Source organism: Adiantum capillus-veneris, chromosome 18, assembly GCF_014529385.1.
Source record: "Adiantum capillus-veneris isolate H3 chromosome 18, ASM1452938v2, whole genome shotgun sequence".
Classification (NCBI taxonomy): domain Eukaryota; kingdom Viridiplantae; phylum Streptophyta; class Polypodiopsida; order Polypodiales; family Pteridaceae; genus Adiantum; species Adiantum capillus-veneris.
Genome location: NC_140948.1, coordinates 79,528,424 through 79,540,671, shown reverse-complemented (window position 1 = coordinate 79,540,671; position 12,248 = coordinate 79,528,424).

The following is a 12,248-nucleotide window of genomic DNA, read 5'->3' as shown; positions in this document are numbered from 1 at the left end:
TTGGTTACATGGTGAATCTTAAGGCCAAACCTCCCATTTTACTAGAGATGATAGGTTGGACAAGTGGATCAACCTTCTATTATTTCTCCATGACTATATTGGACAATTAGTAGACCTAACATCTCTCTATGTTGTCTAGAGATAAGCTTGGACATGTGATGGACCCTGCTTCTCTCTTCCCTTGGTTTACTAGTTTGAAGACTCAGTATATATACTTTCTTAGATCTAGCTTGAACAAGTGGTGGACCTTGTATCCACAATCTTAATTCATTACAAAAAAGTATATGAAAAAATAACATAGGAATCTTGGTTTGAAGGTCAAGCAATTAGGTTCCAAATGCACATAATAATATATTTTCCACCCATAATAAAAGAAAGTTAAATATGTTATTACCAAATTGACAAAGGTAACGTCCAAGAATTCTAGCTTTGCATCTTGTCAGATCTAAATCTTCATCAAGGCGACATGCATGTATACATCAACTTTCAAGCCATTCAAGAATACATGCACTTAGATTCCATAGTTTTGTTTTCATAGTCTTTTAGGTTCTAAAACTCTTTCACGTAAAGTATGTAATGACAAAATTCTTGAAGCAAACATTTGTGCCCAAGAAAAAGATCCCTCTCACATATTTAAAGTCCATGAATTCTCTGATCCATACTTACAAGTTTTATTTTGACATCAAACATCAATTCTCTCATAGTTACAAATAAATGCAACCTCGATATGAATTGACAAAAAATGAATTTATTTTACTATATGACCCAACATAGGCCCCAATCAAATAAAAAATGAGTCTCCAAAAATTTGGGTGCACTCTAGCAATACATCAGAGTCCCCTTACAATAGGATGCACTCCAATAGTACATTGAAGTCCCCTTAGAGTAGGGTGCACTCCATTCAAGTGTTCATAAAATTGACACACCTTTGTTTTTTTATAAAAAAGACTATATCAAATTATACAAATGTTGAAAGATACACACTAGAATAAAAAAAGCATCTTATGGCCATATTTATTGAATTCTTTCGTGTTGACAAGTACACACCAAGGACATAATTTGTCTCAGAATCACTATACTGATTTACAATTGTGTTGTATGTATAGACTCTCTTATCTCTACCAACCATCCTACCAACCATGGAATTATGGTTCTCTGCAAGAAGTTTTGAAGTTGCTCGGAAGTTTGCCTCCACATCTTTGGAAATATAAGATATGTCCCTGGCATGTTCCACATCACCCTATATGGAGTGTCATAAAAAATTAAGGTATTGTTTGCATCCAAATACTCAAATATCTTCCAAATATCACTCAAATTTTTGTGATAAACCCTTGTAAATCCTAACATAATATTTGGATTTTGGCAATTTTTGTTACTCATAAACACCTTGAACTTGGTATACTGCTGAGGAAAACATTTTTGTGTGATGCGTTGCACCCTTGTTAAGTTATAGCAACTCCATATCCATAGCTTAAAGTATTCAGCACAAAAATCCAAAAAACTTTGTGCGTCTGGTCGCACCACATGATAAACTTCATCTTTATCCTCCACAAGTCGCATCTGTTGAGCCCAAGATGGCATAGAATCTCCATGTTTTATTTCAATTGTCTTGAGAAGTAACCCCTCTAGATCCAAGATAAGTACTCTTTTGATGTCCTTGAAAGCAAGTGGTAGGTGATAAGGAGGTGATTCATTCCTTGGACAAGGTCTTGGAGGAGGTTGGATGGGTAATTCAATAGTTTTCTTCAATTTATGCCAATATATAGCCAATCCATTTTTCTGTAATGGTTCTGAAATTAAAGAACAAGAACACTTAATGCAAACACAACAATAGACATGAGTTTTACATTGTCTACCCTAAGGTTTTATTAGATACCAAAATCCATCTATGATCTACTCATTAATAGAAACAAAGTCAAATTAAAATCCTGACTCTTTTTTATGCTACACTCTCTCTTAGTCTCAATACCATGGAGGTCAACTAGACTTAAGTCAACTAATAACTACTACTTGTTGTTAAAGGTATGCTTGAAGTGCATAAGGCTTAACCAATGCTCTAGTGTAGAATGGATATTTAGGTCTCAAGGTCTACCACTTATCCAAGCAAAGATCCATTTAGATATGGAAACCCAAATTTTCTTAATATAATGATATAGAGTGGACAAGTGGCGAATCATGAGACCAAACCACTCATGCTACTAGGGATAATAGGTTGGACAAGTGGTGGACCTTGAATGTAAACCCCCCATGTACAAAGTATCAGGGATTTTGGGTATTTCAATCGACTCTAGCATCTGAGACATGGTGGAGCTTACTTCTCTCCATGTTTCAATGGAGTCTATCTTGGATAAATGGTGGAGAGTCATTCTCTCCATGTTTCAATGGAGCCTAGCTTGGACAAGTGGTGGAGGTTTGTTTCTCTCTATGTTTGAACAGATTTAGCTTGGACAAGTGGTGGACCTTGGAACAAAATCCCCATGTAAAACATATCATGTACATTACAAGTGGTGAGAAAAAATACCATTCAATATATAACCTTATAGGTTGGACAAGTGGTGGACCTTAACACCCAATTATTATTAATATAATGACATAGAGTGGACAAGTGGTGAATCTTGCGACCAAACCTACTAGGAAAAGTAGGTTGGACAAGTGGTGGACCTTGAATGCAAACCCCCCATGTAAAAAATATCACTCATGCTACTAGGAATAATTTGGTATTAAGGTCCATGTTTCAATGGAGCCTAGCTTGGAAAAGTGGTGGACCTTTGTTTCTCTCTATGTTTCAATAGAATTAGCTTGGACAAGTGGTGAACCTTGGAACAAAACCCCCATGTAAAGCATGTCATGGGCATTACAAGTGGTGAGAAAAAATACCATTCAAGGTATAACCTTATAGGCTGGACAAGTGGTGGACCTTAGCACCCAATTCCTCTTATTATAATGACATAGAGTGGAAAAGTGGTGAATTGTGAGACCAAACCTACTAGGGATAATAGGGTGGACAAATGGTTGACCTTGAATGTAAATCACCCATGTACAAAATATCATGGGTTTTGCGTATTTCAATGGAGCCTAGCATCTAGCAGACATGGTGGAACTTACTTATGTCCATGTTTTAATGGAGCCTATCTAGGAGAAATGGTGGAGGTTCCTTCTCTCCATGTTTCAATGGAGCCTAGCTTGGACAAGTCGTGGACCTTTGTTTCTCTCTATGTTTAAATATGGTTAGCTTGGACAAGTGGTGGATCTTGGAATGAAACTCCCATGTAAAACATATCATGGGCATTTCAGGTGGCGAGAAAGGATACCATTTAAGATATAACCTTATAGGTTGGACAAGTGGTGGACCTTAACACAATATAATGATATAGAGTGTAAAAGTGGTGAATCTTGAAACCAAACCACTCATGCTACTAGGGATAATAGGTTAAACAAGTGGTGGGCCTTGAAATAAAACCCTCTAGAGTGTTTCAATGGAGCATAGCTTGGAAACATGGTAAAGCTTGCTTCTCTCCATGTATCAATGCAGCCTATCTTGGATAAATGGTGGAGCATCATTCTCTCCATGTTTCAATGGAGCCTAGCTTGGACAAGTGGTGGACCTTTTTTTCTCTCTATGTTTGAATAGAGTTATCTTGGAAAAGTGGTGGACCTTGGAACAAAACCCCCCATGTAAAACATATCATGGGCATTACAAGTGGTGAGAAAAAATACCATTTAATATATAACCTTATAGGTTGGACAAGTGGTGGACCTTAACACCCAATTATTCTTAATATAATGACATAGAGTGGATAAGTGGTGAACTTGGGACCAAACCTACTAGGGAAATAGGTTCGACAAGTGGTGGACCTTGAATGTAAACCCCCATGTACAAAATATCACTCATGCTACTAGAAATAATTTGGTATTAAGGTCCATGTTTCAATGCAGCCTAGCTTGGAAAAGTGGTGGACCTTTGTTTCTCTCTATGTTTCAATAGATTTAGCTTGGACAAGTGGTGGAGCTTGGAACAAAACCCCCATGTAAATCATGTCATGGGCATAACAAGTGGTGAGAAAAAATACCATTCAAGCTATAACATTATAGGTTGGACAAGTGGTGGACCTTAACACCCAATTCCTCTTAATATAATGACATAGAGTGGACAAGTGGTGAATCATGAGACCAAATCTACTAGGGATAATAGGTTGGACAAGTGGTGAACCTTGAATGTAAACCCTCCATGTACAAAATATTATGGGTATTGGGTATTTCAATGGAGCCTAGCAACTTGGAGACATGGTGGAGCTTATCTCTCTCCATGTTTCAATGGAGACTATCTAGGAGAAACAGTGGAGGTTCCTTCTCTCCATGTTTCAAGGAGCCTAGCTTGGACAAGTGGTGGACCTTTCTTTCTCTATATATTTTAATAGAGTTAGCTTGGACAAGTGGTGGACCTTGGAATGAAACCCCCATGTAAAACATATCATGGGCATTTCAAGTGGTGAGAAAGGATACCATTTAAAATATAACTTTATAGGTTGGACAAGTGGTTCTTCTTAATATAATGACATAGAGTGTACAAGTGGTGAATCTTGAGACCAAACCACTCGTGCTACTAGGGATAATAGGTTGGACAAGTGGTGGACCTTGAATGTAAACCCCTCATGTACAAAATTATGGGTTTAGGGTATTTCAATGGAGCCTAGCTTGGAGACATGGTGGAGATTGCTTCTCTCAATGTTTCAATGGAACCTATCCTGGAGAAATGGTGGATCATCCTTCTCTCCATGTTTCAATGGAGCCTACCTTGGACAAGTGGTGGACCTTTGCTTCTCTCTATGTTTCAATAGAGTTAGCTTGGACAAGTGGTGGGTGTTGGAACAAAACCCCTTTGTAAAACATAGCATGGAAATTACAAGTGATAAGAAAAAATATCATTCAAGATATAACCTTACACGTTGGAAAAGTGGTGATGGACCTTGACAAGTGGTGAAGGATACCATTTAAGATATACCCTTATAGGTTGGACAAGTGGTGGACCTTACCACCCAATTATTCTTAATATAATGACAGAGAGTGGATAAGTGGTGAATCTTAAGACCAAACCACTCATGCTACTAGGTATAATACGTTAGAGAAGTGGTAGACCTTGAATGTAAACACACCATGTACAAAATATCATGGTTTTAAGGTGTTTCAATGGAGCCTAGAATCTTGGAGACATGGTAGATCTTGATTCTTTCGATGTTTGAATGGCACCTATCTTGGAAAATTGATGGAGGTTACTTCTCTCCATACTTCAATGGAGCCTAGCTTTGACAAGTGGTGAACCTTTGCTTCTCTCTATGTTTGAATAGAGTTAGCTTGGACAAGTGGTGGACCTTTGCTTCTCTCTATGTTTGAATAGAGTTAGCTTGGACAAGTGGTGGACCTTGGAATGAAACCCCCGTGTAAAACATATCATGGGCATTTCAAGTGGTGAGAAAGGATACCATTTAAGATATAACCTTATAGGTTGGACAAGTGGTGGACCTTAATACATAGTTCTTCCTAATATAATGACATAGAGTGTACAAGTGGTGTATCTTGAGACCAAACCACTCGTGCTACTAGGGATAATAGGTTAGACAAGTGGTGGGCCTTGAAATAAAACCCCCCATGTACAAAATAAAATGGGTTTAGGGCATTTAAATGGATCCTAGCTTGGAGACATGGTGGAGCTTTCTTCTCTTCATGTTTCAATGAAGCCTATCTTGGAGAAATGGTGGAGCATCCTTCTCTCCATGTTTCAATATAGCTTAGCTTGGACAAGTGGTGGATCTTTGGTTCTCTCTATGTTTCAATAGAGTTAGCTTGGACAAGTGGTGGACATTGAAAAAAAACTCCAATGTAAAACATATCATGGGTAATTCAAGTTGTGAGAAAAAAAACCATTTAAAATATAACCTTATAGGTTGGACAAGTGGTGGACCTTAACACCCAATCCTTTTTAATACAATGACATAGAGTGGACAAGTGGTGAATCTTGAGACCAAAGCTATCAAGCTACTAGGGATACTAGGTTGGACAAGTGGTGGATCTTGAATGTACATCCCCTATGTACAAAATATCATGGGTTTAGGGTGTTTCAATGGAGTCTAGCATATTGGAGACATGGTGGAGCTTGCTTTGCTCCATGTTTCAAGTGGTGGACCTTCAATTATTTTCCCATACCTAGTTTAGACAACCCATACACTTTGCAACTCTAAAGGTTGGACGAGTGGTGGAGCTTTGTTGATTTCCATGTTTTAATGGATCCTAGCTTGGACAAGTGGTGGACCTTGGAAAAAAGTCCCCCCTGTACAACATAGCTGATTTTTTTCATGTTTTAATGGAAGAGAGATTTGACAAATGGTGGATCTTGCTTATCTCCATGTGGATTTTAGAACTAGCTTGGACAAGTGGTGGAGATTTGCTTTTCTACTCTTCATAATACAATGATGTATAGGTTGGTTACATGGTGAATCTTAAGGCCAAACCTCCCATCTTACTAGAGATGATAGGTTGGACAAGTGTTCAACCTTCTATCATTTATCCATGCCTATAATTAGACAATTAGTAGAACTAGCATCTTTCTATGTTGTCTAGAGCTGAGCTTGGACAAGTAGTGGACCTTGCTACTCTCTTCCCTTGGTTTATTAGTTTGAAGACTCATTATGTATACTTGCTTAGATCTATATAATTACTCATTAGTTAGGTTACAAGTAGGTATGTAATTTGTTAGCCTCAAGGGACTTTGAATATTGAATAGCAAGAAAGTCAAGTGCTGGTTTGAAGATCTTTTGCTTATCTAAACTAGACTCTAACTCAATAATAAGTCTCTTAAGTTCCACAAATTGTCCTATCTAGGCTCCAAAAGAGTCTTAATTGGTTTGTGCTAGATTCTAACTTCCTTGATGGGGTAGAATCCTAGAAAAATGAGGCACTATAATTTTTACCTTAGCTCAAATGGATTTTCACTTAAACTAGACTGCAATTTGGCACTCTAGTATCTTTGTCTTGATGGAGTTTAACACTAGATACATAGTAGTGATATTTAAGCTTCATGTCTCTTCACTTGATCGAGATATGAGACCATACTTTCAAGGTCACCACTTGTCTTACCTAAAGACCAATGTGAGACATGGGAGCAAGAAAGCCATCCGATATTGTTTTAAGGACTATTACATAGACAATCAATAACTTAAGTAAAGCAAAAAGACTTGGATCTTTCACAATTAATAACTTAAGTAAAGCCAAAAAGACTTGGATCTTTGACAGTTTTTTTCAAACTAAAAAAGCACAATCTCATGCTAACAAAACTATAAATCACAATTGAAAGTTTTGAACGAGAAAAAGATCAGCAATCTTATAAGAAGGATACTTTTCATTTCATTTGATGATTACAAACTAAAAGAAAGTCTCTCAAAAATTGATAAACAAAAAATGTAGGTGACTGCTTCATTATTTTGAGCAAACATATCAAAATCTCTATTGATTGAGCTCCATCTAGTAGTATCCTTTGTAAGATCCTGCAGGAAGGAATAAAAAGAAAGATTTGTTAGATACCATGCACATGAGTGTTCAAGTATGTGTATCAAGAATATATGACATGTCACTAGTACCTTAGGGTTGCTTTCTATCCAGCCTTAGAAGATTGTTCTCAGCTTTCACCTTATTTATATAAGCCTTTGCTGTGGTTGCCTTCAAAACTCCTTTTGTGTTACAACCCAATTGCCTAGCTAAAGTGGTCAATTGTGACGCCTTCATGCTTTCAATGGGTGTACGCTCCTTTGCTAAGATCTCTTGTATTTGGGCTCTTCTCATTTCATTGCGGTGGCTTGTGTCACTTGCATTTTCAATGATAGTTTCATCCCTGTCACCTTTTGCAGGTGGTATTCTTCTTGTAAAGAACACCTTAGCTGACCAAACATCATTTTTTTGCTTCCAATACTCCATGATTTGTTTGTATTCACTATCATTTGTCACTATAGGTTGTCCATAACGATTAGAAGCAATTAAATCACGCACATCCCTTCTCTCATCAAGCTGAATCAAGTATGGCAGTAGCTCCTCCAAGAGCATATTGTCAACCATCTTCTCAGCATCAAATTGTGGTGGAAAAATGCAATTGTTTTCTGGTGAAATACATCCCTTGTAAGGAGAGTCATCAATAAGCACTGTTCTTTGTGGATCACATTCAAACCCCATGGCAATTTTGGCTAGAGGCTTGAACATTGCCTCAACGTTTGGATTGTCGGGTCTAAACAATTTTTGAGTTTGAGCGGTGTAGCAAACATCTTGCGACCAAATTGCAAAGAAAGGCAATGTATCCTCAGCTAAGTTGTTTAGTGCTGCAAGGATTTGATACACATTATTCCTAGTAGCTGTCGACCAAATTGCAACATTAAACCTCTGTAAAATAGTCTTCAAGAATTGGATGCAACCTGGCCTGAGTATAATATATCTTTTTGAATCCATTTGCACTGAGTTGTGGTGTGAGGATGGTTGAGGGGAACGTTTCAACAATAGACCATTTAAATCCAATATAATTGTAAGCATGGATTTCTCAACATCTACGCTACATGACGTAGTACCAATTGGCAATAGCTCGTGAGTGGACTTTTCAGTCTCTTTTGATGTATGTTGCATTTTTGAAGCATCGATTTCTTGGTTCTCATTATTGGAAGCTTGCTCAAGTTGCACAACACTAGACTCTAGTATAGAAATATCATCCATCTTGGGCACTTTAGAAACCATAGAATCTATGGATTCTATAGTTGTTGACTGAACCATAGGAGCATTATCCATCCCAGTTTGTGAATCTAAGAAAACACACACACAAATGGTATCTCAAAACCACTAGAATTTTATTCACCATATTTATATGTAGAACTCCTAGTAAGAAATTTATTTAAGGTAAAGTCGTTGTTAGAATCCTTGCAACCATTTTCAGCATTCGTACACCAAACACCACTTGTCTAAAATACAATCTACTAACTCAACATTTTCCATCCTACACTTTATTAAAGATGAGTACTTAAAGTGAAAACTAAAAGCCACCCTTGTTGAGGAAACATGGATACAAGGTCCACCAAATGTCCAGCCTAGACTACAAGCAAACAATTAGAGATTTGGCTTAGATTTGGATTCAAAGGCCACCACTTATTCAAGTAAGATAACTCCACTTGTTTAAGACAATAATGTTTGAAGCCCCACCACTTGTCCAACCTAGACATTGATTAAATTTTGGTAAGATTTATCACAAATCTAGAGTAGAATCAAGATTCTGTGGCCAAGGTAGTCAAATAAGTTAGACAACACACAAAGCATAAGAGCACTTTAGATTCTCGTTGAGCATAAACTAAACAATAATCAAATGTTATATTCACTTGAGATTTCATCCATGAAAAATGAAAATGATGCATGTACTTGAGATTTCCATCCATGTACAATACTTTACAATGTCAAGTAAAGTTATAGTCAGCAAAAAACTCTTCTCCTGCTTCAACTTGACAAATAGTCTCAATGCATACATGGCCATATTCTTCTGACTTGATGTGTGAAGAGGTGCATTTATGCCAAGGTGGTAAATTTGGATCAAATGTATAGCGTACGTTGGGACAGACATTTGTACTGTGAGAACTATTTATATAGCCCGACACATTTCCTTCTTCTACACAACCAATAATGTGTGATTGATCTTCCTCTTCTTCTATGTTTGGATCCTCTAGAAGAGAATATTTATAAGCTCTTGGAAAAATTTTGCATATCTTTTTCCAGTCTTGAAATCTATACTTATGCCCTCCATAGTTTAGAATAGTCAAACCACTTTCCAGGGTAGTATGCACAAATAGCCCATAACCAGCTCCTTCAATACATGAAAGTCGCACTTCAAAATCCACACCGTTAATATGGAAAATTACATCTTTGGGAATAGGAAAAGTTGGTGTCCCAAAAGGATCTTCATGCCAATCATAGTGTGAAATACATCTAGTTTTTATATCACTTAACTCCTTTGTGTCTGCAAAAAGAAGAAAATATTATGCATAAAATAATGACAATATCAAAGAAAGATATCATTATTTTATAGTCCAATAGGTCTATTGTATGGAAGACTTAGAGTGCCTCTTACATGGTGCCTCCAAGGTTTCCAAAAAATAAAATCATTGGAAAAAAAGGCCACTGTGTCTCCAATCTATTGCCCATTTGAAGCATAGAGAGAACCAAGGTCCACCACTTGTCCAAGCTAGACATGGAGCATTGACACAAGATCCAACACTTATCCAAGAACCCTATAGTATATGTGGTAACATGGGATGCATTGATGCAACAAAAGTAGTCTAGCCTCCTCATCCATCTCTTTTTTCTTGTAGCCTAGAGGGATTAGTTTCAAGGTCTATCACTAGTCAAAAACTACACATAGAACATTGATACAAGGTTCCACCACATGTGAAACCTATCATCTCTAGTAGCATGGATGGTTTGATATCAAGGTTCACTGCGTGTCCTACCTATACTCTATTGTAGCATAGAGATTCTGGTTTGGTGGTACTACACTTGTCCAAACTTGGCTTGTTGTTGATATTTGGAGGTAATCAAGGGTCCTCCACTTGTCCAAGTTAGGCATATAAAACAATTGCAAGGTCCACCATGTGTACAACATATGATTGATTATAGCATGCATGGTCTTATTTCATGGGCAACCATCTTCTCTCCAACATGTGTCCAACCTCGGCTCCATTGAAGCATGGAGAGAAGCAAGGTCCACCACTTATCAAAGCTATTATTTTCTCCCAGTGCTTTCAAAACCCATAATACGTTGTACATGGGGGGGGGGGGGATTCTTGTTTCAAGGTCCACCACTTGGCTAAGATTGGATCCATTGAAACATAAAGAGAAGCAAGCTCTACCATTTTTCCAAGCTAGGTGCCATTGAAACATGAAAACCCCATAATATGTTGTATACGAGGGTTTTTTCACGGTCTACCACTTGTCTAAGCTATGGTCCATTGGAACATGGAGAGAATCAAAGCTCCACCACTTTTCTAAGCTAGGATCCATTGAAACATGGAGAGAAGCAAGCTCCATTGTTTGTCTAAGCTAGGCTCCATTGGAACATGGAGAAAACAAGCTCCACCACTTGCCTATTATTGCATAGAGATTCTGGTTTGAAGGTCCACCACTTGTCCAACCTTGCCTTCATGTATGGAGATAATAAAGAGTGCAATGCTTCTCTAAGCTAGGGACATAAAAGAGTTTCAAGGTCCACTACATATACGATCTATGATGGGTTGTAGCATGGGAGGTTTCATTTTAAGGTTGACCACTTCTCCAGCTCCGCTTGTCCAACCTCAGATCCATTGAAGAATGGAGAATAAAGGTGTACCAACTCTCCAAAATAGGCAAGAAAATATCTATAAAACCCATGAATTGTTAATATATGATATGCTGTGGAGTTTTGTTTGAAGGTCCACTCTTTATCCAAGCTACAATCCATTGAAGCATGGAAATAAGTAAGATATATCTATAGTCCAAGATAGGATCCATTGAAGCATAGAGAGAATCAAGGTCCACCACTTGTCCAAGCTATGCATGGGTAATTGATATAAGGACCACTACGTTTTCACCTATACTATTCTCTATCTTGGATGGTTTCATATACCACCAATTTTCCAACCTATTTAGTAGGTTGTATCATGGGGGTTTGGTTTCAAGGTACTTCACTTGTCTAAGGTGGGTTCCATTGAACCATGGAGAGAAACAATGTCTACCACTTGTCCGAAATATGCTCCTTTAAAACATAAAAGCAAGGTCCACCACTTGTCCAAGCTAATTTTTCTCTCCATTGAAGCATGCAGAGAAACAAGGTCTACCACCTCTCCAAAATATGCTCCATTGAAACATAAAAGCAAGGTCCACCACTTGTCCAAGCTAATATAACAAATGGGTGTTGGTTACAAGGTGTACCACACTTGTCTAAAATAGTCTCCATGCAAGGTCCACCACATGTCCAAGCTATATGATCTTGGTTTGAAGGTCTACCACACCTCTTGAGATTAGGATCCATGTAAGGTCCACCTTTTGTCAAGCTATGCCTTTAGTGAGTACTAAAACTAAGTAAATTGCAGTACTTAAATACCTTTCCAAGCTCATTAAGATTTTGGTCTCTAAGGCCACCACCACATGTCTAATCTATGCTCTAATTGATTACTTATGCTAGTTCTCAAAGTCCAAACATA